Source organism: Micropterus dolomieu, linkage group LG09 (genome assembly GCF_021292245.1).
Source record: "Micropterus dolomieu isolate WLL.071019.BEF.003 ecotype Adirondacks linkage group LG09, ASM2129224v1, whole genome shotgun sequence".
Lineage (NCBI taxonomy): Eukaryota > Metazoa > Chordata > Actinopteri > Centrarchiformes > Centrarchidae > Micropterus > Micropterus dolomieu.
The window spans coordinates 8,577,906-8,597,637 of NC_060158.1; the positions used below are offsets into that span (position 1 = coordinate 8,577,906).

The following is a 19,732-nucleotide window of genomic DNA, read 5'->3' on the forward strand; positions in this document are numbered from 1 at the left end:
AAGGCTCTTCTCCCCCGATAGCTCAGTTTGGCCGGACGGCCAGCTCTAGGAAGGGTTCTGGTCGTCCCAAACGTCTTCCATTTGAGGATTATGGAGGCCACTGTGCTCTTAGGAACCTTAAGTGCAGCAGAAATTTTTTTGTAACCTTGGCCAGATCTGTGCCTTGCCACAATTCTGTCTCTGAGCTCTTCAGGCAGTTCCTTTGACCTCATGATTCTCATTTGCTCTGACATGCACTGTGAGCTGTAAGGTCTTATATAGACAGGTGTGTGGCTTTCCTAATCAAGTCCAATCAGTATAATCAAACACAGCTGGACTCAAATGAAGGTGTAGAACCATCTCAAGGATGATCAGAAGAAATAGACAGCACCTGAGTTAAATATAAGTGTCACGGCAAAGGGTCTGAATACTTATGACCATGTGATATTTCAGTTTTTCTTTGTTAATAAATTTGCAAAAATTTCTACATTTCTGTTTTTTTCTGTCAAGATGGGGTGCTGAGTGTACATTACTGAGAAATAAAATGAACTTTTTTGATTTTTGGAAAATGGCTGCAATGAAACAAAGAGTGAAAAATTTAAAGGGGTCTGAATACTTTCCGTACCCACTGTATATATGTCCACTAAGTCTGGCAAAAATGCTCAAAATTAGTTAATTTCAATGTCTCAAATGTGAGAGGTTTCTGTTTTTTCTTGTATTTCAAGTAATTGTAAATTGAGTATTGTTGGGTTTTGGGCTGTTGGTCAGGTAAAATAGATGATCTTAATATGTTCCCTTGAACTTTGGGAAACTGTGATTAACATTTTTCACTGTCTGACATTTTATAGACTTTATAGACAAGATTAATTGACAAAATAATGACTAAGTGTGACTAAAAGAACATTGTATACAGTGTGTACAAATGGGGGTCTGTGGGTCAACATGGAGCTATTAGGAGGTCTTTGACATACAAAAAACCCCCTGTGTGCTTAACGTTTTTATCTGACATCCATTTTTATCCAACATCCGTTGTTTATTCATATCATGGCTACCTTTTCTACACGTCCGTCCTCTTGGTGTCTTGTATGATATGTTGGCCAACTTGTGTGTTTTTGACCATTATGCCTTTGGGGTGCAGGGTCAAACCTGTTAACCTCTCCATTGAAGAATACATCATCGGGTGGGGGGGTTCACTACACCTTTAGGCACACAAACAGACACCCTGATCCCACAGGCAGAACGTAGCTTTCATCACCGAGCAAACATTTGATCCGACAGCGGATCAGCCCACTAACCCTCAACCCCCATTAGCCCTGCATGTTTCACTCCATCGCTAGAATAGATGCAACAGAGCTGCAAGTTGTAACAACAGCTTTATCTCCTGAAACATTGAAACCACTACAAGCTGCGTCAAAAGAGACATTCATGGAGGCGACTTTGGTGTAGAAACATTCACTGTGTGATGGGATTTATAGGACCAGAAAGTGAATCCCTTCAGCCCCTCTTTGGGGATTTTGGGACAACTTGTTTGTTGTTGCAGAGCAGCCTGTGGTGTTAACCCATGACCCCGCTGCCCTCTGACCTATTGGACGACAGCTCCATCCACGCGTCAGGGAGAAGGGCTGTCACAACGGAAACATCCAGAACACGGGCAGGGCTGACTGGGAGGCAGGGACATTTGGGGGTTGGTGTAGGTAAAGCAGGATCAAACGCAAACACAGCGCTAGTTAAGAGTGTCAGGCTTCCGGATGCATAATCTGTCTGCAGGAAAAGTGTGAATAGTGGCCACAGGCTGGAGAGGAGAGTCGCGATTAAGAGCTCAGCTTTGTTATAGGTTTCCTCGAGCAAGTGATGTGTGCATTGAGCAATTTAATGACTAATTTATCCTGCTATGTTATCAGTACGAAAGATGTTGTGTATAAATCTTTAAAAGCTGGATAGAAAAATAAAAGCTTGCAATGTTTTAAAGATTTTTTTATTTTTTTCAGTAATAAAACAACAACATAATAAAACCACATAGTTTAACCAACGTAATAGGCAACACTCAAGTTTTTTGCACTGATGAAACATATGTGGATTTTGGATTCATTGGACGGGTCATTTATTTCAAGCAAAGATTTTCAGCCTCTCAAATGTGAGGATTTGCATCATATTTTTGTGAATTGAACTTTGGGTTTTGGTCTGTTGGTCAGGTAAAACAAGACATTTGAAGACATCTCCTTGGAGTTTGCGAAACTGGGATACATATTTTTCACAGATGTTTTACAGACCAGGCGATCAATTGGGAAGATAATCATTAGTAGCAGTCTTGGTATATTCTATAAAATGTCAGAAATCACAAGTTCCCAGAGCCCAAACTAACTCAAATCACGTTTTTAGTCCACACAACAGTCCAAATCTATTCGGTTCACAAGGATATCTAGTTAAACTAGCTTGCTATAAACATATATTTTTTATATCAAGCTTTATTTTTTCATGATTTATCTGTTTAATTACACAATTCATTGTTTGATCTATAAAATCCCAAATCCAAAGATATTCAGTTTATAGCGATGCACAATAGATAAACACAGATGACAGTCTTCACATTTGAGTTCTTGGGACGTTTTTGACAATATTATAAATATTTGCTAATATTTTGTGCTGAATTACAGGAAAAAATCTAAGAAATAATGCACAATCGGGGTACATTTTGTCACAAAAACGGTATCTTGGATGGAATATTTTACTTAGTTTAAGTTTGCAATAGTTTTAGTTCAACACAAGAAGGGATTCTTTTGCCTTCTAATCGCTGGGGTTGCCACCTTTTTTCCTGGATAATTTCTGGGGAAACATTGCAGGTATAATGTTTCTTTTGAGCTAATTGAACAAACAGTATATAGAACAATGTCTTCCAATTTGGAAAGAATGTTTAAGCCAAAGCTCAAGCTGCTTAAAGGGAAACTTCAGTAGCACATTGGGTTCAATTGTCATGGTTGCTTATTTATCTGGAATTCTGCATCCATCAGATTTTGATGGCTCACTAAATATATCACTTGTTTTTTGCTGATAACCACCTTCCAGTGAGGTCGCAAGGTTCACATTTGTCATGTTTTTTGTTTTTTTTTCTTCAGGTTTCCCATCTACCTTGCTTTTGGGACCAAACGTCTGTCTCCGTCGCCTGAATAACTGCTGAGGGAGGTTTTATTCCCGTCTGTGAACCCTTCAGGCTGTCACAGGAGAATGTGGAGGTGGGTGACCGCAAACATCCGTGTGCCAGCGCGGTGTCACACATGTATCGCACAGGTTCACATTGTCTTCAAAGCCTGTCGCCTCCTACAAGTGATACGAGTTAGAACAAACGGCAGACATCTTGCATTCCTGAGCCCATTCCACAAAGTACAATAACTTCCTTGAATTCTTCAACCCTCGACGGCGGAGCCAGGGCACGTCCTGTTGTCCTCGCAGCACTTCCTGCTCATGCAGCTCAATCAGTCCTTCCCGTTGCCATGGCCACTGGAAAACACTGTACTCATGCTTAATAGGCACAAGCTTGCAGGTAATGCTTAGATGATCAGGCAGTGAAGAGGAAAGAGATCAGGCGAGATTTTGGCAATTATTTTTCAACTGGCTGTGTCAAAACCTCCATCTGCAGTTTAAGTATGGTGCATAGTTGCATGATAATTTGAGTTTTTGTGAATGTGGAGCTGAGTTGGAGCAATAATAATAATCAATAATCTGGTTGTTTTTTAACATCAATTTTCTTAGTTTGATGCCCTTTTACGATGCTTTAAGGTCCACTGTGTAATATTTAGGAGGATCTATTGACAGAAATGCAATATAATATACATATCTATGTTTTCAGTGGTGTATAAAGACCTCATATAATGAACCGTTATGTTTTTATTGTCAGGGTGCGGTATGGTGAGCAAGTATGTGGACCCAAATGCAGGACACAGAGCAGAGCAGGAACAGTTCAAAAGGTTTACTGTGGCAACACAAAGCGAGCACGCTTACAAACTGAGTGGCTGAGTCCAAGTATTAACAAAAGAAATAACAATCCAGTCAAAACCGGTAATCCAAAAGAACTCAAAGGCCTACTCCAATATAACCATGGAAGTGGCAGGGCACAACACAACACGGGACAGAGCCATAAAAAGCTACAATGACCGGACAGGGAATTAACAGAAACACCAAACATTTATACACAGGGGCTAACGAGCAGGGTGGGGGCAACACAGGTGACAGGTATCAGGACTAACGAGACAGGCAGGCAGAGAGACAGCAGGGGAAAACAGAGAGACTGGCAGGCAGGCAGATTACTGAGGGGAACAGACATAACACAAGATGCTGAACACTAAACATGGACCATATCAAAGTAAGTAGTAACAGATCAGAATAATAAAAATAACAAACTAATCCAGCCACAAACAGACAGATTGTGAATACACTAATAACAAGGAACACAGACTGAAGCTAAGATAAAACAGAACTCAGAGCAGACATGGGCAACACAGCACAGAAGTACACAGACCAGGAGTAAACATGAGACATGAACTAAGGTACAGGACTAGGAACTAAGATACGAGACAAGTAACTAAAGATGCGGGCGAATAAAATAATAAACAAGCCTACACAGAGACTAAAGCAGAATGATCAGATAGATTAATAATGAAGCCAACAGAGAATTGACACATTTGGTACAGAACAGAAGCACAAGAGAGACGGGAACAGAACTAAGCAAGTACTAAGGCAGACACCGAGATAACAGGACTGATCATAACCACCACACAGAACAAGCAGAAGACTGGATACAAGACCACAGACAGGACTGAAACCCAGACACAGAAAAACCAAAACACAGAGAGGGCATGGCCAAAATAATATAACCCAGACAAGCTCAGGACAGGATCGTGACATTTATTACCTTAGAATAAGCCATTTCTAGCATGTTTCCTCACTTCGTTGAATACGAAGAAAAGGAAAAGAATAAGTAACATTAGTAGTAGTAGTCGTCTGGTTTATTTGAAGTAAAAAAAAAAAAAAGGCAATTTCGGACAAATGGAGGCCCACACGTATGATTTAGCCAAAGTGCCGACAGAGTATCGGCCACTGTACGCTTGGATAGGTAGGGGTGAGCGGGCACTGATGGTTCATCCATGTGCTGTCTGAATAATCAGAACATGTAATTTGTAACATGGTTATAAAGGTTAGTTTGCTGTCCATGTAGAGTGAACTTAGATGTCTGTGTGTGTGTTTATATGCTTCATTATGCTATATGAATTCGAAAGAATTCACAACTTGGGAAATGGGACCGTCTTGAGGAGCATGTGAATGCACCGTGGTTGCAATTCGCAACCCTCACCACTAGATGCCACTAAAACTTAGACACTGAACCTTTAACTGTTGTTAAAATCACCTTATTCCACATTGTCTGACAGTATGACACACAAATCATGTGTGAGCTTGTTCCAGCTCTTCATTTAATCAGTATAATGTTAGACTGAGTGAAATATTCAAACTCAAGGCTCCATTATTTTATGGCTGCACCAATATATCGAATTGAAATATTCTAGATGTCCTTATGCATCATTTCATATATACCGTAAAACTTACTTGACTAATAGCCTGGGCTTTTATTTGCTAAAATCACTGAAAGGGACAGGCGTCCATATGGGACAGACCTTTAATTCTTCTTTGCACAAAACTGAAATAAGCTACTATGGAACAGAATATTACTTGTATAAAAAGTTATCCAATGATATCAAATACACATTATTAATTTTATCTAGCTACGACAGAAGGCTTATGCGCTTTTACTTTGAAGGCAGCAATGTAATGAAAACGACCAGTGTTGCAGAATATAGCAGACTGAGAGCAATAGACTTCACATGATAGTATTCACAACTTGGATTAATTTTTATGAAAAGCTGTTGTGATTCTTTTGATTTGTGTACCCTTGGAAATTAAAGGAATTTAATAATCAAGGAACGGACATAATGAGCGCTTCAAAGGTAAGTGGGAGTCAGCACTTTTCTTTTTCTTTTCATCTCTTGTACCATGCCGGTTATACTGGTAAATCTATAAGTATTAGACATTGGGACTTGTTTCCGTTAAATGAACTGAATGATTGAATTGTGGAGAATCTAAACGATGTGTAGCGTGTCCGTATTGATCATAAGTTTAAACATTAATATTTGTATTAACGATCTAAGCAGCTTAGAAGCAGCTAAAGCGAGCAACCTGGTGGGGTTTAGGAGGTTTGATACATCCAAAGAACAGACCAGGCGTCTAATGGAGACATGTGTTTATTTGTCAAGATGTGTTCCCATACCAGGCCAGTAAAGGAGGTAGGCGGCTATTTGGGACTCGGCCATTAATTGAAGTTTTATGGTATGTGTTTCCCCCAAATTCAGCCATAGATATCTGAAATATTTTATTGTATCTTTATCTGTGGGGGGTTTAAGAGAATAAAACTGTCAAGTGTGTGTGATACTGTTCAAATGTTCTTATACTGAACATAATTTGTTTTGAAAAAAGACCATGATCTTTCCTTAATCTTAACCAAGTTCTCTCAGTGCCTACACATAACAATAAAAGAGTCTAATAATGATTGTAGTTGTAATAATTGTAGACCTCACAAGCGGATATTGTATTGCAAGATCAGATATTTTGATGGATAACAAATAAAATCCGTTGTCAGTGAACATTTTACTGATACCCTCGGTTTTAAAAAGCATTTGTGACTTGTTATTTAACAACAATTCCATATTATGTTATGTTAATGCCATAATTAATTATCCAGTCATTCTGCCATTAAGTTTATCTCGCATTGTATTTCCTTTTGCAAATTGCTATGAACGATGCAAGCAGAAGTGTGCAGTCTTTTTTGTGATTCTTAAAGCTCGTGTAGACTACGCAACTTTCAGTGTCGGCAGATGGCCGTGCTGTTCACACTACACAACTTGCCGTCTTGTGACGGGTGTCTTGAATTCGTTGTGGCGTTCACACTACATGACTGATCGATGACAGGGGTCACACACTACGCGAGCTGACAAGGACTCTGTCACAAGATGCTGGTCTCCAAACCATGTTTTGTCAAGAAGACACACATGAAATGGGAAATGAGCGATCCTGCACACGAAACAGCTGTTGTTTGTTATAAAGATACCAATTATAAAGACAAAAAATGTGGGTGAAAGAATGGATTACCACACGCAGGTAGCAGGGATTGTCTGAGCTACACAGACAGCTGGAGGGGAGTAAAATGTGTTTTGTGGTGAAAAGTAGCTGCCTGCTCTCATTGGCTGGATGTGGATGTCGAGTCGGCCAACTCTTCCAGATATTTGGCATGCTAGATATCTAGCCGGTTTTGGCAATGTGTCTGGGAGTCGTTTTGATGCGTCGTTGAGTACTTCACACATAACGACTGCCAACGGCTGATCGTTCGCTGATTTACCCGATCACAGCCTGAGCTCTCCAACCGGCAAATCGGGCTAAAAATCGTGTAGTGTGAAGTAGGCATTAGCTGAAAACACTGAACTCAGTAGACAAAAGATGCAAAAGTATCATTAAATTTGGCTTGTTTCATAACCACATTTTTGCTGCCAGTATGGCGTTCATTTGTCAGCTTCCAGCACGACAGGCCAAACTTTCATCCTGCTTTGTCAGAGAGAGAAAGAAGGAAAGCCAGCAGGCTCTCTTGGGTATTAACTAACCCCAGAGGGATCCATTCAATTCTGCTTCCTGCACTGCTGCGTCTTTGCAGGAGTCCACAAGCTAGAGGAAATCAGACTGGCACCTGGCCCGTTTAAAGGGATGCTTAGGAGGTCAAAGGATTTGTCTGGTTTTATATCGCTGTATATGTTTTTCATCTTATTTAGATGATGTTTTTTGCTTATTCTTGAACCATCACTCCACGTGAACACCACCTGCAGATATCCCGTCACTTAACGCCAGCTTTGAAAGCAGAGAAGAGATGTTACAAGCCCTCATACTCTGATGGGATGAGGTTGAACTGCATTTTGAAATGGACAGATAGCAGACAGAGGTGGCTGTCCATGACATAATGCGTCAGGAAGGTGATACAGCCTCACCCCTGGCATGGGTTGACCCGTATGCGAGCAGTCTTAAACGCCACACCTCCTCCTGCTGCCTGTAAATATGGCAGCTTACACCGGCTCTCAGTGCATTAGTACAGGAATGTTCAGAATCTGTTTAGATTTGTTTACTAACTGGACAACTGGGATTGCACCTTTTCCTTTTTACACTGCATTTGTATTTTTTGTTCCCCTATCATTTTCCTAAATAACCCGGTTAATTGTTATGCCACAACGCCATACTGACATTTTGAGTCAAACTGAATTTGACATTTGGTGGAGAAAGCTGTAACGTTAAGGCGACAATGAGGGTATTCGTGACTGTACACTTTTCCTCATGATTCACCCCATATCTCGTCATGCTGAGGAGTTTTCACGCCTTTTGGATTAGACATATCAGATGGCATACCGGATGCATGCGTCTCGACGAGGGCGTAGTCATGCTCTTATATTCTTGGAATCAGGTTGTTATCTGAAATGCCCCTACACAACCGATCCCAAACATACACAAATGGCGTTTGAATGCAGCGCCAGGAATGTATGGATGTTCTGTTTTTGTCCAAAATGACGTTTTGTTTGTGTGTCTAGGGTACCAAATGCTTTAGTTTTTTATCCTCTTATGAAGTATCTGTATCAAATTCTCCTTTTATGAAGTTATGGAGGTAGACAATCATTGGAGGTGATCTCTTATCTTAGATGGTGCTGAAATCTCTTTGACATTCCCGATCATATTGACTGTGACTGTTGAGTCAAGGGCTATATGTATATTTATAATTTTACATGTAACTAATCGTAAGAATGAAATTAAGTGCGTGAGGCTGCAAGGGCCCAAAATGGTATAATGACACAGCATTGCACTTTGCAACATATCAAGTTACTTTACCTTGACTACACCAAAACAGTTGTGAGTTTGGGAGTTTTTATTTTACATTTCTTTACTTTCTTCACTGCTAAGACACTGAAGCCGCTGACTGTCTGATTTTAACATATTGTAAGCTCTTGCCGAGTAAATTGATTATTTGAATATTACCACGAGGTAAATTTAAAAAAAATCAATTCACTCGTTTTTATCAAAACAGCACATCTAACTTATTTTTTTCTTCTAGTAGCTTCTTCATTGTTTGTATACCTTTTTTTTAACACAGCCTTCCACGGGTAACCCCGTGTTTAACGTCACAACGCTATGAACTGTGGGTAATTTCCTCAGGCAGAGTCTGCAGACTTATGGAAAGTGTGCGTAAAGGGCTCAAAAAGTCAAACAAAGCTTCTGAGTCATACATCAAAGTGTAGGACCATTCTTACAACCATGTCTTCAGTTTTACACTGACAGGCTCTGATGGACGACATTTCTGGCACGCATCCATCTTAGTTACAAGTATTATTGCTTTTACATACCTTCACTGTCAGCAATTAGACATTGAACCGAGGGGCTGTAAAATTGAATGGTATTATGTCAGAGGAACACAAAGATTTGAACACCAGGTTCCAGTCTGGGTATTTTAACATTTGACCTGTTGAAACGGATGAAACTGATGAATGTTTTCGGTGTTACAGTGATATATTTTTTATCCTGTGTGCTCTACTCCAAACTGAAATGAGCTGAGCGACACCGTTTATTGGCTCTAACATCACCAGCAAAGTCTTCTTTAAGCCTCTTCCCCTCAGCTCTGCACGCTCATAAAGCTTCACTCAAATATGTTGTGATCTTCTAACTGCTTTCCCTCACAGGCAGCATGTAAGGAATGCTGCCTAATATCACCGGCTGTCAGTCTGACTTAACGCGAGTCTCTCTGTAACACTGTGTTAAACCCTGTGATGTCATGGCGTGAGAGTCTGCAAAGAGAAACTGCCGGCACGCAATGTTATTAATAGAGCAGTGCGTGCGTGCACGCAGCGAGAGGAGCAGACATTGCATGGAACAGATTTGTCCTATCAGAGCTCTCAAAGGTATTTCATTAGAGGTGCAGATGTGTGTTTAGAGATCAGTGCAGATTAAGAAGCGATTGTAGGAACTCGTGACGGGATCTTCACTTGTTGCATTCAGTGAGCTGTAAGTGGGTGTTTAGTTTTTAAATATAACTCTTGTGCTGAGTTTGTTTCATGGTTTTAACTGAGCTTTAAATCGCACAATCTTCAAAACGAGAGAAATTTGATCGTCTCCCATTCCATGACAACTGAACTGCTCATGAAGATCATGTAATGTGACTGAAGGTCCCTAACCACAACTAAATAGTCAACTAAAATTAAATTGAATCATCAACAATTTATGTAATGCCATTTCAACAGGCTCATTCCCAATCATGACTGAAAGTTATTGTTAAGTTAATAGACATCTATTACCAGGGCTGGACGATTCATTGTAAAGTAATCGAAACCAAAATTTAGACCCTCTAACTGACGTAATTTTACCATTTTGTTGTTTTAATCCTATTAATATTTCCCCACTGTGCGTGTTCATGTACTTTCCACTTAAAAAAATAATACCGTGTGTGTATTCACAAGATTTCGCTCCATCCAGTCCTGCTCAGCTTCCACACCGGAGTCTGAAGCACAGGGAGATGTTTGCTAGCGCTAACTGCCTTCACTTTCCAGCAGGTCAGACTATAATATTATCTACACACTCGCTATGCACTCACATTGCACTGCCCTTAAAAGACTCTGCTTTTCTTATAACAGCAACCACATGATATTAAACCTGCTGAGTAAAACGCTTTAATCACAACAATACTGGCATTATCACCTTTTTATAAAGTTACTGTGGCTAAACAGTGCATCTTTACATATCCAGCAGATACGAAGCAACATTAGTCCAATATTCATTCTCCTCTCAGCTCTGGTTTTGGCTCTTCAGCTGTTAAATGCTTCACTGTGTTCACCAGCTAGTTGTTAATGAGTCCGTCTGCTGTTTGGCTCTGAGCAGGTAATGTGCTGTGGGTTTTCACTGAAAACAGCGCTGATTGGTGCGGTGAGATTGAACCAAAAGTTGCGGGTGTAAAACAAAAACAATAAGCTGAAAGAAACTAAAATGCTAAGCTGTGGGGTAGTGCACAGTCAGGCGATAAACTTCTCTGTCAGTCAAGGTCATAATATTATGATCTCATTGTTAATGTAAAAATATTAATTTGAGCAGCTTTAAATGAAAGAGGTGATGATTTGTGATTGCTGTTAGATGCTTTATTGCTTTATTTATATTGCTTAAAGAAATCAGATTTTGGACATAACCTGTGAAAGAGATTTTATTCTCACTGAGGCACTTAAATATAGTTGTACACTGTATTTTGAGTCTTACACACTGCAGAAATTACACTCATACAGTCACATGTGAACTAGGGGCATGAGACGGTATCTGATAACAGCTGCTCATCAGGCGATCACCTTGATGAAGATGGCTCCACCAGATATTGTGAGCTTCAAGTTAAATATTGTCATTTAGAGATCTAAAACTCAAGTTGTAGCCTGCTGATTATCTATTTAGCTAAATGACTACCTTCATGTTTGGCACTTTGGCATTTGCTAATATAAAACAAATAAACAGCACAGACCCGGTCGGTCGGCCGATTAATTGGGCCGTTATCTGGCATTGTGAGATATTTGGCATTGGCCGATACCTGAACTCACTAGGCTTATATATCATCCTAAATGACAGCAAATCTAATCTAAAACCATTACTTTCTAGTCAGGCTGTGCGTCTATTGTCTGTTGTTTACAATTATGCTCTATCATGTATTTCGTTGTCGCAAATTCCACATTTTACCGTAATATTTTGGTGAGGGAACGGCGCTATGCACTGCAGTGAAGTTAGCTTTACGTTATCAAATGTCCAACATAAAACTAATATCCAATTTGAAAGTAACTTCACCGCAGTCTGTTCTTCCACACGTGCTGGTGTTGCAGGGAAGAAATTTGCATTGAAAATAGTGGACGAGCCACACAACACTTTACAGCAATGCTAGCCATGATGTGTGTGTCCGTCAGGTAACGTTAAATGTATTTTTCTATTTCATTAATTAATAACAATTTCAACTAAAAATACATGTTATTGGCTAACATACCCACCTGTGTTATAAGCTACATTTTGAGGAACTTGTGATTGTCGTACCCTCCTATCCTAACGTTTTTTTTTTTTTTTTTTAGTTTCTATCAACACTGTGTTAAATTACTTCATAAAGTCTACCTTCTTTTTTCCTCCTCTAGAGGTGCTCATGAATGTTTACTGTAAAGCAAACAGAGAAGCATAGTAGGGCATTGGCAGGACGCCTGCTGTGGCATGCAATACATACGGTTTTGCGGTGATGTGGTGATAATGCAGTGATTATTGATTTTGATCAAAGTCTAACCTTCCTGGGAAAATTGCTCAGGTCCAAAGCACTTAGGATAAACATACATTTCAACTGATATCTGAGTTGGATGCACCACAAAGTATACATTCTTGCTTTGTGGTTGATAGATGATTTTAATAGATGAACTAATCACTATAGATTTAGACTTGACTTTGGATGAGTTGGACAACATTAGATTAAAATGTTGAGGACTGGGACTGAGCTTGTACTGAAACTTCAGTGACTCATTACAACATTTAGAGGGAGTGTTTTGTTGTATAAACCTATTCACTAATAGCAAAGATTTTTCTCACAGCTCCAATCCAAATGAGAAATACAGTAGCAGTCAGATCAAAGTCGGTATAACCTTAACCACAACATAACCTGTCTGCCAATCATAATAACCTGCTGTGCGTCCTTTTCCTTATTGCAGAATTCGTGATGAGGAGGAAAACGTGAGAGTGTTCCAGTCGAACCTGAATAACAAGCAAAGAGCAAAACACCAGCAGAGCCAGAGAGTAAGGGCGAGGGTGCAGGAAAGTGGTGGAAATGCTCATTGTTTTTAAGTGATAGAAAGAACTTCATGTTTCTTTGAGTCACCAAACTGTTGGGTCCCTTGGGCCCTCATTTATTTTTTTTGTGCCTAAATTCTTTGAAGGCTCTTGATTTGAATCCCTCCTTGCTGTCACTTCATCTGAGCACGGTAGCAGTTTTCATTGGTTGGGAACTCCTCATGAGGAGTGGTGAGAATGTGGCTTTGGCACGTATGCCAAAGTCCTTAGGGCATCCATAGTTCAGAGAGATTGAATTCTCTCCAACTTAAAGCTCAACTGAATTTGTTCATTATTAAAAAGACTCTCTTGAATCTCGTGAAGGAGAAATTAAATTAAAGCTGCCATAGTTTTGTGTTCTTTTATTCGCCGCAATTTTAATATTTAGGCCACAGTGCTCAACTTTAGCTGGAGTTCAGTTTTAATTGATGATTGAATTAACATAATTATTGACTGGCATTGTTTAGGACAAATAGACGCTTTTATGCAATCTCTTGATCGAGATATTTTGTGCCATTGTTTCCACTGGGTACCCAAAATGCTGCCACACAAACGATTTAGAAGGGGCGGGGGCTTCTTTTATGCTAATGTCACCCTCTCACTCCGTCATGCTGATATCGTGAGACAGCTTTTCACCTTGACGAGAAATACCATCACGTTTTAATTTCGCAAGATCTCGTGGCAAACCCCTAATGCTCACTCACAATGTGTTTCATTAGTTTTTCCTGCAAAAAAATTGTTTGTAGAAACTAAAGTGACGATTTACTTTTTTATTGTTATTTCAAAGGAATTATTCGACATTTAGGAAATTAGGCTACTCTTATTTACTTACCATTCTTTCCAAGAAGCCTGACTCTCTGTTAAGTAAAAAATATGCCTTTCAACAGCTCCAAATCTCACTAATGTACATGTTGCATCTCATTTGTTTAATCTGTACACAAACTAAAATCTAAAACCTAAAGGTTTAAGTCTTATGGTTCACATCCTGTAATTTTTTTTGTGAACAGTGGCCGGATGCAGTGACTGTGGATCAAGGTTACTATCGAAACTAATGATATAATGAAAACTAGCTGAACTTAAAAAATTAAAATGAAGCTTTACAAAAAACAGTAACTGAAACTGTATTGTCTGTTTGCAAAACTAACCAAAATAAAGCATTTTCACAAAAACAGATTAGCAAACCTTCTTTAAAAACTAATTAAAACTAAACTGAAATTGGAAACAAAAAGTCCTAAAATAAGAAATACCAAAATAAGAAGAAAAAAAAAGAATGAAAAATGCAAAACTATAATAACCTTCAGCATGTTAATTAGTTTAGACACCTGGTAGGCGTACTGTGGAAGTTTAGACAGAGCCAGGCTAGCTGTTTCCCCCTGCTTCCAGTCTTTATGCTAAGCTAAGCTAATTGCCTCCTGGCTCAAGTTAATGCACAGACAAATTTACTAAAACTACCGCTTTCAGGGAACTCATAGCACTTGGTTAAGATTACAGAATATATTGCTGTCTTGGTTAAATATTAAATCGGTCAACACTTGCTTGAGGCACAAGTCAGGACAGGTTGTTTTTTTCAATAAGTAACCAAAAACACAATCTTTTCCTGTTTCCTGAGACAGATTGGGGTATGTACTGTATTTCTAGGCAATTTTATAGATTTTTCACAGATTTAGTTTTGGTCTAGTGAACACAATTACTGGATTTACAAATAACTTATGTTGCAATGAACAGTCTGGACTGGGATCATGGATCAATTGATAGTAAATTATTGTTTTGATTACACTAACTCAAAACAGGAAAACAAAGTGTAGTTGTTGCTTACACCTACCTACACACGGATCAACTGACTTTTGTGCAGTACAAGAACATAAATTATGCCAAGACTGGGAAAAAATGTGAATATAATCCAGAGAGCTATTACATTTCCTTCAAAATGTATTTAGCAAACTGTTTAGAACCATATAATTGTAATTTCTAGGAGACAGAGTTGTTTATCTCCACAATTTTAGCATTTAGGCCACAAATCTCAAACTCAGCTGAAATTATACTTTAATGTATGTTTACCTTCCAATTTCAGCAATTTCCAGATATACCTGCTGTCTCCTCCTTTTCTGTTTGTGTTAGTTTTGTGCAGCATGAGGAAGCTTTTATGTAAGAGCTGGTATCTATATTTAAAACGATTAATCTGAGGGTGTGATGATTACGAGGCCTTTAAACGCAAGTCGGTGCAAGCCACAGGTTTGTTTATGACAAGTATGTCCTTCGAAGGAACATTCATTTTACTTCTCCTAATCACAGAGTGTGAAGTCTACATCCAGCTCTGCAGTTTGTTGACATGAGAGCACCCATCACATACCAACATGTAATTTATAATGAACAAGATGTTAAATAAACGCCAGACCTTGTTTTACCACAAAAAAGGGTCTTTATGATAATTGCATAACAGTGGAAGGCCCTTTCCTCAGGCCTCCCCTCCTTGCTGATGATAAAACCTGATAAGCATGTTTGTTTTTGAAATACTGGTCAGTATTTTCATAATATTTTTACTCTGAGAGACCAACAGTCAAGACATTTGACATTAAGTGGGAGTCGTTCTGGATTCTGGTCCAGTGGACACAGCCAAACCAGCATGGTGTATTAAATCCTTTCACCTTTACATTCATAACGCTTCCTGTTTAAGTTTATGGTTTGCAAGGGCGTAAAGGCAAGAAGAGGATTTAAAGCGAACAGCATTCCAGAGTTTGTCATTTTATGTTTTCCATTACATCAGAGCTGTCTGAAGGACATAAAGGGGAGAAAATCGCTGTCAATTAGTGAGATGAATGAGTCTCGTCAACATGTCATCATTAGTCCTGGCATTGTCTGTTACTGAATAAGAAGTGGTTTTATGATGCACACAGGACGGTGCTAAAGGTTGGCGTTTTGATGTGTCATGTACAGAACATGTTGGCTTTGTCCTCTCAGATTCCAGCTGTATTTTGTCTTGAATAGCTGAATATTATCGGCATCATTCATTACTGGAACTTTTTAATGAGGCAGCTTGAACTGCCTCAGGTCTTCAGTCTTCATTCAGCGTGGCCCTTATCTGCAGCGCTGCAGGAGCCACTCTGTGGTTCCTGTTATTGCGATCCCGCGTTGTGCAGGCAGATACTTGCACCCACTTGGGCTGCGGCCGGGCTCTCGCTTTTCCACTGCCTGACAATTCAGATTGTATAAACCTCCATGGCAAAAAATAAGGATTGTTTGTTATTACAATGCCAGTCTACAGCGGCTTGAGCATGCGTTGTTTTGACTCTGAGAACAATCAACTGTTGCAATAAAAGAGCCTCCCTCCCTCCCTGCTCACCTCCTCCCCTCTAAGCCCCTTCCCTTCACTGTTTATTTACAGCAAGGATTCCTCTAAAAATGTCAGCGTCTGCTCCATATTCTTTACTTTTACTGGAATGGGAAACACCTCTACCTTTTATAATTCTTGGAATAAAACAAAGAAAGCCTTTCCTGGTGTGTTGACAGCTGTCGTCAGTAGGTCTCAGTATATCTGATAATAGTTTAAAGGTGTGTCATGTAAGACTGGAATGAAGGCATCATAAAACTGTTAGGGTTTTATGAATGTCCTGGAAGTGTGTCCAACGGGAACCATGCAGACTGGACTGACAGCAATTGGATTGTAGTTGATTCCACATTGTACATATTTTGTGTGCTCAAGTGCCACTTTTTAAACCTCCAACACAACGGGAAACCTCCCTTAATTGAGCTTTGACTAAGCCCCACCCCCTTTGTAGCTGTTGCTGCGCTTGTCAACCTTTATATAGAGCTAAACAGTGACCTAAATTCGCCAGTCATTTAATCCACTGACTTTTCCAAAAATACTTCTATAAAAAATGTTATGCTTTGAACCATTCCAACCAGCTACGATATGAATCATGACCATAAAACACTTGAATCGGCGCAAAACACTACAAGAAAAAATGGGAAAAGGAAAAGGTACAAGACTGTGTACACAACAATTATTTAAATGAGTGAAGGAACTACTCATCCCATGAACCATTGCAAATGATACCTTTTCCAAAGACTTCCAACCAAGCTGCTTCAAAACTGACCAGTGCAATGAACTATATCACAACATGGCTTGACAGATCATGTCTTACGTTTGTAAAACGGTTAGCATGTTCTTTTCAAAGCGACCATGTAGCACTCCAGACCCAGACATAATATCAGGTCAAAATTTGCAAGTTGTGACTGAATACAAGTATCTGGGTGTCTGGATTGATTCGAATCTCTCTTTTAGAACTCACGTAAAAAGTATGTGTGCAAACGAATTAGATTTAATTTAAGTAATTTTAGATTTGTTAGGGAATCACTCAGCTTTGAAACTGCTATGATATATATGAATGCCATGATTATCCCGCATTTTACATATTGTTTGACAAGCTGGGCACAGGCTAACAAATCCACAATGAAGTCACTCGAAAGTCTTTATAAACACACTATCAAAGTTTTAGTTCAGAAACCTAATAGTTTTCACACCTGTCAAATCTTAAATACCCATAGACTTCTGAGTTGGGAAAACTTGATCACTTATAGTAACCTTTGTCTAGTTTATAAGATATTGCATAGCACTGCCCCACCTCCACTGAAGAGGTTTGTTATGCAAAGAGCAGGCACATTGTATCATTCCCATAGTCAGTCAGCGTTCTCTGTAACAGCATCTAAACAATGGAATCTATTGCCAGTGCTGATAAGAGAAGCAAATACTTATCGTTCTTTTACTGGTCAGCTTAAGAACTGGCTAATTGATAATCAGATATGTGCACATTAGACTACTGACTGCCTACTGAGATTTGTTGCTCGTTTGAAGATTGTCTTTTGTCAGTCTTTTTAATCTCTCGTTATGTTTTGCCTATGTTGTGTGCTGATATGTTGTTTGTTACTTATTGTTGTGTGTTGTATCTGTCTTATTACTATTTTGTATATATTGTTATTACTTGTGGACTGTAATAAGTCATTTTATGTAATTTTAAATCTTCATTTTAGGTTGCCTTCATAATAACTGGCCAGGGACAACAGATGAAAATTAGCCTGTTGAGCTAACTCTGGCTCATTTACAGTTATTTTACTGTTAATTAATGAGCACTGTCCCTGTCAAATAAACAAATAAATGAAATTAAATGAAATAAGGAAAGTTTAGAGTGCTTCTTCTTGAATTGAATCCTTCTCGTAGTGTTATATTGTTGATATATTGTAGTTTGTGTTGTCATCGACATGCTACAGTGCTTTGTTCCTGACTGCAATCAGTGTCCCTACACTGCACTCCAGTGCATGTGGATCTCTAGTAATCTTCACCCCTTAGGACACTGTTCATGTCAGAGAGGGAAATCATGGCTGCTCTGTGGTAAATGTAATGTAAACAATCACACCACCAAAAAAACAGGTTTCTTAAAACAAGGTTGATATCTTACAGGCTTGAAGCTTCTACAGGAGCATATACTATCTTATCAAAATCTCGTAGGTAGTGGTGAGTCTAATGTTTATGAAATTATGGCTCATTTTCAAAATCCCCATACAGAACACAAATGGGATTTTTACTACTGTAACCTTACTGTTGAGCTACATTCCCTCACAGATTATGTGAAGTTTACTATGACAACTGTGGCAGGTTTACCATGAATATTCATGGTGATTTTAAAAATGTATTTTATAAACACTGGATCCATGATTTCAAGTAAACAACAGCATCATGAAGGTTTGAATTTATTGCAAGACTGTTGAATTAGACTGCATTCGCTTAAGCTAGGTGTACCTAATAAATTGGCAACCTGAGTTTATATCAAAAAGTGCTTCAGAATTGAAGAGACAAGAAACATCTACACTAATCTAGAGCCAGTCTGGTTTATTTAACATAAGGGCTGCAGCTAACGATGATTTTAGTAATCTAGGCTTCTATAGATTATCCCCCCTGTTATCCCCTGTATGTGCTTTCTGATCAGATGCCGTCGTGCTGATGCGGTACGCCACATAAGTTTTGCTGGTGGTCGGACTGTAACATTACAGAGTTGTTGTTTTCTTTTAGCTTGAAATAATCCCATACTTTTGGACATTTTCATCTTCATCTCTCTCTATTCTCTCTCTCTTCCTCCACATTGCAAACAGCGTCATTATAGTCACGTCGCGTTCACACAGCGTACGCACAGTGTGCGACAGTAATAGAGGTCCGTGCGAAACAGTGTGCTATATAGTTATATGGATTAAATAGTAATCAAATTAATCGATTTAATCGATGAATCGTTTCAGCCCTATTTAACATTTCTAGATAATAATTGGTGGAAGCTCTTATAATCATCATTTGCACCTAGCTTAAATAATCATTCAGTGTGTGTGGATGTTTGAGAAAATAGGCTGATAGGACTTCAGTGGTTGTTAACTGCTTAACCGCTGGGGTGCACGGTAAGAAAACATTTATACAATCACCTCACAATGTACTGTACCTTTAAAAACTAGCCAGCTCTTGTGGTTAGCAGCACTTAATCTTAGGAAAGTCTGGAGTGAACAACAGGAAGCTGAGCTGCATGTTTATGGAACAGGTAGCTTACAGATGATTACGTAGCTTTTTGTGTTGCAAGATAAAACACAAAAGCTGTGTTAAATTAAATCGCTCTACAGACAAAGTGTCTGAAATGGAAAACTACTCAGTGATGGATACTGTGGAAGCTTTTCAGCCTTGCTCTCCAGACTTTCCATCCTTTTGTCATGAAACTGGTGTGTGTGTGTGTGTGTGTGTGTGTGTGTGTGTGTGTGTGTGTGTGTGTGTGTT

At 39.1% G+C, this 19,732-nt stretch overlaps 1 long non-coding RNA gene across 1 annotated transcript in view; it reads left to right on the forward strand.

The window, feature by feature from the left end:
- Positions 1 to 12,898, forward strand: part of LOC123976525 — a 15,534-nt gene extending 2,636 nt beyond the window's left edge. The window contains exons 2-3 of the long non-coding RNA XR_006826380.1: positions 3,093 to 3,209; positions 12,810 to 12,898. This is a non-coding gene — a long non-coding RNA (uncharacterized LOC123976525). The remainder of the gene's footprint in view (positions 1 to 3,092; positions 3,210 to 12,809) is intronic.
- The last annotated feature ends 6,834 nt before the right edge of the window (positions 12,899 to 19,732 follow it).